Source organism: Pyxicephalus adspersus, chromosome 2 (genome assembly GCF_032062135.1).
Source record: "Pyxicephalus adspersus chromosome 2, UCB_Pads_2.0, whole genome shotgun sequence".
NCBI lineage: Eukaryota > Metazoa > Chordata > Amphibia > Anura > Pyxicephalidae > Pyxicephalus > Pyxicephalus adspersus.
This window is the reverse complement of record NC_092859.1, coordinates 46,756,176-46,763,952: the sequence shown is the minus strand read 5'-3', so window position 1 is coordinate 46,763,952 and position 7,777 is coordinate 46,756,176. Positions and strand designations below refer to the sequence as shown.

The 7,777-nt window shown below is 36.6% G+C and overlaps 1 long non-coding RNA gene across 1 annotated transcript in view; it reads left to right on the top strand.

Annotated features, from left to right (window-relative positions):
- LOC140325039 (uncharacterized) overlaps window positions 1-7,131 on the top strand; it is a 13,971-nt gene extending 6,840 nt beyond the window's left edge. Inside the window, exons 3-4 of the long non-coding RNA XR_011919634.1 lie at window positions 1,552-1,596; window positions 6,909-7,131. This is a non-coding gene — a long non-coding RNA (uncharacterized lncRNA). The remainder of the gene's footprint in view (window positions 1-1,551; window positions 1,597-6,908) is intronic.
- The last annotated feature ends 646 nt before the right edge of the window (window positions 7,132-7,777 follow it).

The window sequence follows — 7,777 nt, the reverse complement described above, 5'->3', positions numbered from 1 at the left end:
TCCTCATTTAACCCCTAGTGCCCTGCGATCCCTCACTTTCAGGAGGATTACCAGGGCTGTGTTCTTTGCTGCCCTGGAAATCATCCTGTCATTGGGATAACCTGTAAAAAAAAAAAGTTTTAGTTACACAAACACACACACACATTTAATAAAATAATTTAACATTAAAGCCTTGTCCTATTTTTTACATATATTTTAACCCTTTCAGGGGATGAGTAAGGGGTTTTATGTACCCCTGTACTCATTCCCCAGGGTGGGGTGGTGGAGATCTGGGAGTCTCCTTATTAAAGAGGGCTTCCATATTCCAAAGTCCTGCTAAAAACGTTTATAAAAGCCCCCATTGTTTTCAATGAAAGCTTTTATAAAATCTTAAAAACGCTTGAAAAAGCCTCCATTGAGTTTTTTCCCGCGTTTATCCAGTGTTTAAATTTTTTAAACATTGCAAGCGACGTTTAAGATAACGCTCAAGAACGTGCCTGAAGGAAACATCCTGGTGTAGATTAGCCCATTGGAATGCATTGGGACTTCAAACATGGGCTTTAAAAGCCTCAGGTTAAAGGCTGGGGAAACAGTCCGTGTAGTCTAAGCCTTAAACGCTGGGGAAACAGTCCGTGTAGACTAAAGCTGTGTACACACGTCCAATAATTATCATTAGAAACGACCGGCGAATGATCGATGAACAACCGATTGGCCAAAAAAAAGTGACCAACGACGCTGACGAACGAGGATTGTCGTTGGAAATGAACGACCACCACGACAGATCTAATTGGCCGATGATCTTTCACTATCTATCGTGTGTATGGTCGTTCAGTGATCGTGCATGTTTCTGCGGTACACTTTCTCCTTTACATGTCCCTCCCTGCATCGTTCAAACGATTGTATCTAGCGTGTGGACACGATCATATTGTTACAGCATGTACAGAATTGAGCACAATATGATTGTTCAAGTATAATCGTGCATAATTGTTGATCGGTCGTAATCGTTCGTTTTCTAACAATAATTATTGAAAGTGTGTACCTAGCTTTAGCCTAATATTGATGTGACAGGTGCTTTTTAAGATTCATGTGAAGTACAGGGGTATGTAATAGTGTTATGTATCTTTTTATGTATCTTTTTACATCTGTTTGGAGGCTGTAGAAGCTCTACACAATCCTCCGATTGACTTTAATGGTGTTCGACTTTGACATTTGACCACCCGAATAATTTTGCTCTATTCGAGCGAATAGCTGACGAATCGATAAGTGAGCTATTCGACCCACACTAGTTATCAGATCAACTTTTTATCTCATGTGCTATTAGCGCAACTGCTCATCAAACTTAAATTTCCAAGTGTGATGAACATCCAATATTAACCTGAATTGAAGGCTATTTTTAGAGTAACCAAGCTGCGGCGATCAAGACAGAAGCGGAGGTGCTTCTTTATGCGCCTCTTTTACTTTCTCAACAGTACATGTTGTTTCAATACATTAATGTATGTGAGCAGCTTACACCTTGTACATGATTACTGGTTTGTTCCCTGATTGTTTCCTTTTTCTCCTTTTGTATCCTAGCAGTGTGCATTGACTATAACTCGGATGGGTATGCAAGAAAATTTAGTAAGTATATCTAGGGAGTATTGTTGCTATAGTGTTCTGTGTCAGTGTCCTGGAGGTAAATGATAGCAAAGAGACTTTAGGAATTGTCATGGGCATTTCTCATTATGGTATCACTTTCTAGAATTCAAAATTTCCAGAAATTGTATTCCTCAAATTATTTAAAAATACATTAAAGAGAAAAGCACAGTCCAAAAGCATGTGTATATTCATTATGAGTAAATGCATTATGAAAATAATGAAAAATAATATTTGCATAATATACACAGTGATACATTATTTTTTTATCAAAGCCAAAGTCAAACTTTTTTTTTTCTCTTTAGCTTTAGGATGAGTAAAAAGAATAATACCATCCGCTGGATTGTGATAGCTTTTGTGTCCCTTTTAGAGACGTTTTCTATCTTTTCCTCACCTATTAAGAGCCTCTCTTTATCCCCAACTAAATTAAGTTATGGCTGCATTTAGGATTAGGTTAATACTCAAGCCCTGAACCCCTGTTTTTTTGGTAAGTTACAATACAGGTAGACTGACCTCTGAGAGAGTAGAAGGTGACAAATGTTATGTAGCTATAACAATATAGTTAATATACTCTTTCCAAGCCTATTCCCAGCCTCATTAAATAAAAACGCACATTAGCAAATAAATATTACTGAGTTTATACAAACTTTTTTTTCTTTAGAACTTTTGTATGCATGCAGAGGTTGGCTACACCAGCCCTTCATTAGGACCATGTACAGCTATACTTGGAAAATATAGGTGGAGGATCTGTGAAAAGAATATTTTTACAGATTGAAATAAGTAAAGCCTGCCTTCTATAAGCTGATATACACAGTTAAAGGTATAATTTTTTTTTGAAAGATGTTGCTGTCTTTAAACTACAAGTTAGGTAAAATGGCAGATATTAGGAATCCCATAACACAGCAATTTTTCTTCTGTAAAAATGGTACTTTTATCTGGTGGTACTGGTATACAGCTTCAGCAATAATATTTTCTGTTGCATACAAATGAAAATGAAAAAGACTGTTGTCTCTTCTACTTTGTTGACAAAATCTGAATATGACGTACTGTTGCCTGCTAAGGTTGACATGAAAGTAGTTAGATACTTGCTAGTGTAACTATATATGTGATGCCACTGACAATCGGTCATCAAGGGGCATCTTTTAGACAGGGAAGAATACTGGTTTGCAAGAGATGAAAAAGTGACCATCTATACCAAAAAGAAACCAGCATTTTTAAAAGATGTAATTCCATTTAAACATTTCATACATTCAAGCATGTGATCCCAAGGTCTTGATGGCAGTCATTGTTTCCTTATGCGATGGATGGAGGTAGATTCCAGCAGTCTCTTCTTATCTCTAGTGTCGCCATGCCACCCCTCTCCCCAGTGGCAGTGGTTGCGCACATTTCCAGAGATGGATCTCTCTCCTTTGACCCCAGCTGACTCTACATCATGTGACTCTTGATTAACCAAAGAATGATACAAATTTGCATCTGACCATAGTAGCTTTAGTAATTGTCTAACTGCTGTAGAGTGTGTTTTCTAGATTTTTAATATCTGACCTGTTTCTGACTTGTTTGGATTTTCAGTTGACTGGAGCCTAGACTAAGCCTAAGCCTAGACCCAATATTCTCATCTTGAACCTATGACTTTGAACTTTATCTTTTGCTTGCCTTTGTTTGACCTGTTTCTTCCCCCTCTGGGCTGCTCTCAGTTTATGATTCGGTTTCATATGGATATCTGCCTTTGTGTTGGATATCTGCCTTTGTGTGAAATGGTTGTCAATCCTTGACCAGCTGCCATCCCTTGCTTACTTAAGTATCAGGGTATAGGAGTTCTGGGGCAAAGCTACTTGCCTTCTGAGCAGGAACTTTTTAGAGTTAAGATTACAGCGAAAGAATAGGGAATTTGTGTCTGGTGAAGTAGCTTTGGGGTATTTTTCTAACTCTTTTTAAAAATGAAATGGCTTTGATAAGCAATGAAATGTCTTCAACATCACAAGTACACATATAGTTTATTCTTACTAACTATTACTAGTTTATTTCACACTGTCCTTATGGATACCATAAGCCAATATTTCCAGATAGTTATAATTAGTAACACAGAAAATAAATATTAATATTTTTATAAGTAAATGTGAAAATAATTGAAGTCCATTTTTACAATTAAAGTTTACATTTGTTCTCTAGATTGTGGCATGAAAAAATAAAAAACTAAATGCAATAGTCCCAATCAACAGGTACTGTTAGATAAGATACTAAGAGAAATTACATATTTACCTTAAAATGTGACATTTAAAAAAAAAAAAAAAAATTTATATATACATAGTTCAGACCTACACTTTGGGAAATCTCTCAAAATAAAGCTACGTACACACTTCCAATTATTATCATTGGTAAACGAACGACGAACGATCCTGCACGATATCTGCGAACGATCGTATAGCACCGATCCTGTACATACAGATAAGTACACGATCCTTCGCAGATATTGTACACTCTATAGATGCGATCGTTTGAACGATACAGGAAGTGACGTGCACCACAGGAAGTGAGCGAACGTTCGTTCACCGCTCATGCTCAGACCATGGACGATCAATGAACGACCGTACACACGATAGATGGTCAACGATCGTCGTCCAATCCGATCCGCCGGTCCGGTCGTTTATTTCCAACGACTATCCTCGTTCGTTGGCGTCGTTGGTTACTTTTTTTACGAACGATTTTTGCCCAATCGATCGTTCGTCGTTCATTTCCAACGATAAAAATTGGAAGTGTGTACGCAGCTTAAAGGTTGCACAGGTTCCCAACCTCAGGTTCCTACTCCCCCTTGTTTCAAAGACGCATACCCTTTTATTATCATTGGCCTGGTGTTCAAGAGCCATCCTCACTTTTTGGCCTGGAAAAGGGATAGAGCATCAGGCTCACCCTTTCCTGGATCCCACATAAAGAGCTAAAGAGCAAATCTATAGCACAATCCTATTTATTTTACAGCCTTATCCAGGCTCTTTATCTTCTTTTCCAGGAGAAATAGAGGAAATATAGAAATATTCACTTTTCTACAATATAAATTTTGTTTTGTCTTCTTATTTTTTACATTATTATAAATTTTTCTTTGATATGCACCTAAATTATTATATCGGATATCTATCATGAAAAAAAAAAAAAAACAGTCTGCTAACCATACCTACTTGTTTAGTGGCATATTGTTTTCTATAGCACTACAGGTACACTTTAGGTAACCTATAACATTGAACAAGTGTCACAGAAGCCATACAGAATAATTTAAGTGGTAGGACAATAATTTCATAACTCATGTTATTGGTTGTTCATGAATCTCTGTATTAATCATTATGAAAAACAACTCGGCCAAATGCGCAGAAGTGCATCTAGGATTTTCAATGACAACTAATATATCTTTTTGTTCATTTGAAAGTTCAGTGACAATTTCACTGAGAACTTAGTTTAATATTCGGAAAGCACTGAAAAACATAACAAATATACTATGGCACATTGGCTGTTTAAACGTTGCCAGGTCATAAATCTTTAAATACCAAGGACATTTGAAAAATAATTCTTTGTATGCAGCCTTACATGGGCTGCTTTAATTGTATAAAAAAACTTAAGTGAGCAACCTGAATGTCCCTACCATAGTCATATGTCATTAATGTAGTCTAAGGTCAGGGGGGAAGCCAATTAACCTTACTGCGTGTTGTGGGAGGAAACCCACACAGACACGGGGAGAACCTGCAAACTCCATGCAGATACTGTCCTGACCCAGATTCGAACTTGGGACCGAGCGCTACAATAGCAAGAGTGCTACCTCTGAGCCACCGTGCAAACATTTGTCAACTAATAGCAAATATTTTTTTAGAAATCCATTAACCACCTGGCCGTTAAGCCCGAGCATGCTCGGGGTAAAAACTTTTGCAATTATGGTTAACCCCGAGTTTTTCTCACCAGGTGGTTAAATGTAAACAAATGTTATATTGCAATTCGATTGTCATACATTGTATGACAATCGGATTACAACTGAAAGGAAATACTTACCCAGTGTCCGCAGCTCCTCTTGCAGCAATAAAAGATTTGCTATTGCTGCTGGCATCTGCAGTAAAATGTATAGCACAATGCAGAAATCCTGCATTGTGCTGTGCATCTCTCCGGAGATGCCAGCAGCAGCAGCCTCCAGCGTCTCTGTCTGTGTCTGTGTGAGCTGGGCAGGGAAATCCCCCCCTAACATCACTCGGAGGATGAGTCATCTTCCGGGTGATGTGATTGGTGATGTATGGGGGTGTGTCAGGGAGGGAAATTTAAAAGCAGATTACAATGTAATCCGCTTTTAAATGGTTTTTACAGTACAAAAACACCACACAACATGAAAAAAAAAATAAAAGTACATTTTTATTTTAAGATTACATTGTTGTCTATTATTTCATTATTGTTTTAAATTATTATTTAAATTTATGTATTATATTATAATTTATGATTTTAATATAATAAATAAATATAATTATCATACCCGCGAGTTAATCCTAAGAATTACAAGCCCACAATATAAACAAAAATTTCTATGCAAAAAAAAAATAGGATAGGATTTTATTAAAAGTACATTTTTTTTTTACATGATTGTGTCTTTCAAACTTTTTTTATATTCATGATATCTACTAGACCCTTGTTCGGACATATTTCTGTAACTTACAGGTCTAAAATGTAAAAAAAAAAATTTCATGAAAAACAGTGTAACGCTTTTGGTACAGAAATCTAGACATCAGTGTAACGCCCAGGTGGTTAAAGGTTTGCTGGATCACCCAGGTTCTCCAATGATGGTGTATCCTCTCCAGACTTGGAAAGCTTTGATAAATCAGGCTCTGTGTGTTCCATCTTAACTTGTTGGCTGGTGGGAGTCTATGGCAGACCAACTTTAGATGCTATATTAAAGTGGAAGGTGGGACATGCATGCAGCTTATGAACATTCAGATATTTACATATTCTTAACAAGCAGTAAATAAACTTTGACCCCTTCTGACCCCTGTAGCTGCAGTCACTGTGTTACCAATTCCTAAATTTGAAACCGATCAGTTTTATTTATTTTTTTCATTAGCTCTGCTTCTCTCTGTCACAAGTAAATTGGCAATCTGCCAGTTTTTAATCTTGGATAAATATGTTTGATTATTTGTGGTGGTTAGGAACAACTTTCTGGAAACAACTATACTTTTACACAAATCCTTGAATTCACCCCTCATGCCTTCAGACCTACACTGATGTACACTTACACCTTCCATACCAGCTTCGTACATACTTCTGTTCTCTTTGTACAGGCTGTGCTTGCGGTCGGTCCTAAATGCAGATGGGAAGGTAAAAGTGGATTTAAGAACTTTAAAGGGTATGTAAATCCTACCAATGAACTTCTTCTAAATGATCCACTTTGGTCTGGTAAATATTGTACACATATGAAAGTGTTTTGCTGTAATCCTTTTGATCAGAAAAAAATCACCTATTGATCTTGTGTGTGGATAAATTGCACCTTTTGCTACCTTGCAAACCTTGTTTTTATCTGCATAAACAATTTTCCGGGTTTTGTTGTATACTAATAAAAATTGTAATTGATTTTATATAATATTATCTTTTTATTTTTATTTTTTTATTTCCATTTATTAGGTTAGTGTGTGTGTGTATATGTATATATATATATATATATATATATATATATATATATACAGGTAGTCCCAGAGGTAAGGACACCCCACAAATGGATGCCTCCTAGATACGAACGGGCTTTCGAAACTGCTTGCTCGTGTGCAGGACGGAGGCTTGATGGATGGGGGCGGTTTGCATGACTTACAGAAGAAATCTTTTGCTAAACACAGCTGAGGTTGTGGGTGATCTTAAGAACTGAGCTCTTCTGCAACATCTTGTAACTCTTTAATGACCAAAACAAACTCAGCTATTTGCAATTGCACAACATTGCTCCTCTGCATCTGGGTATCATTTTTGTTGTCTATGACTATGTATATGTCTTCTATTTTATATTCAGTATTTGAAATGTATTGAACACTTGAGTATAAGTCTGGCATGCTAGCTGGTTTATTTATTCTAGTTCCGTCATCATTTGCTTATAAATCTGTCACAGCCATTAATTTAAAAAAGTGTATTCACATTTTTAAGCTAAGGAATTTATAGATCCTTT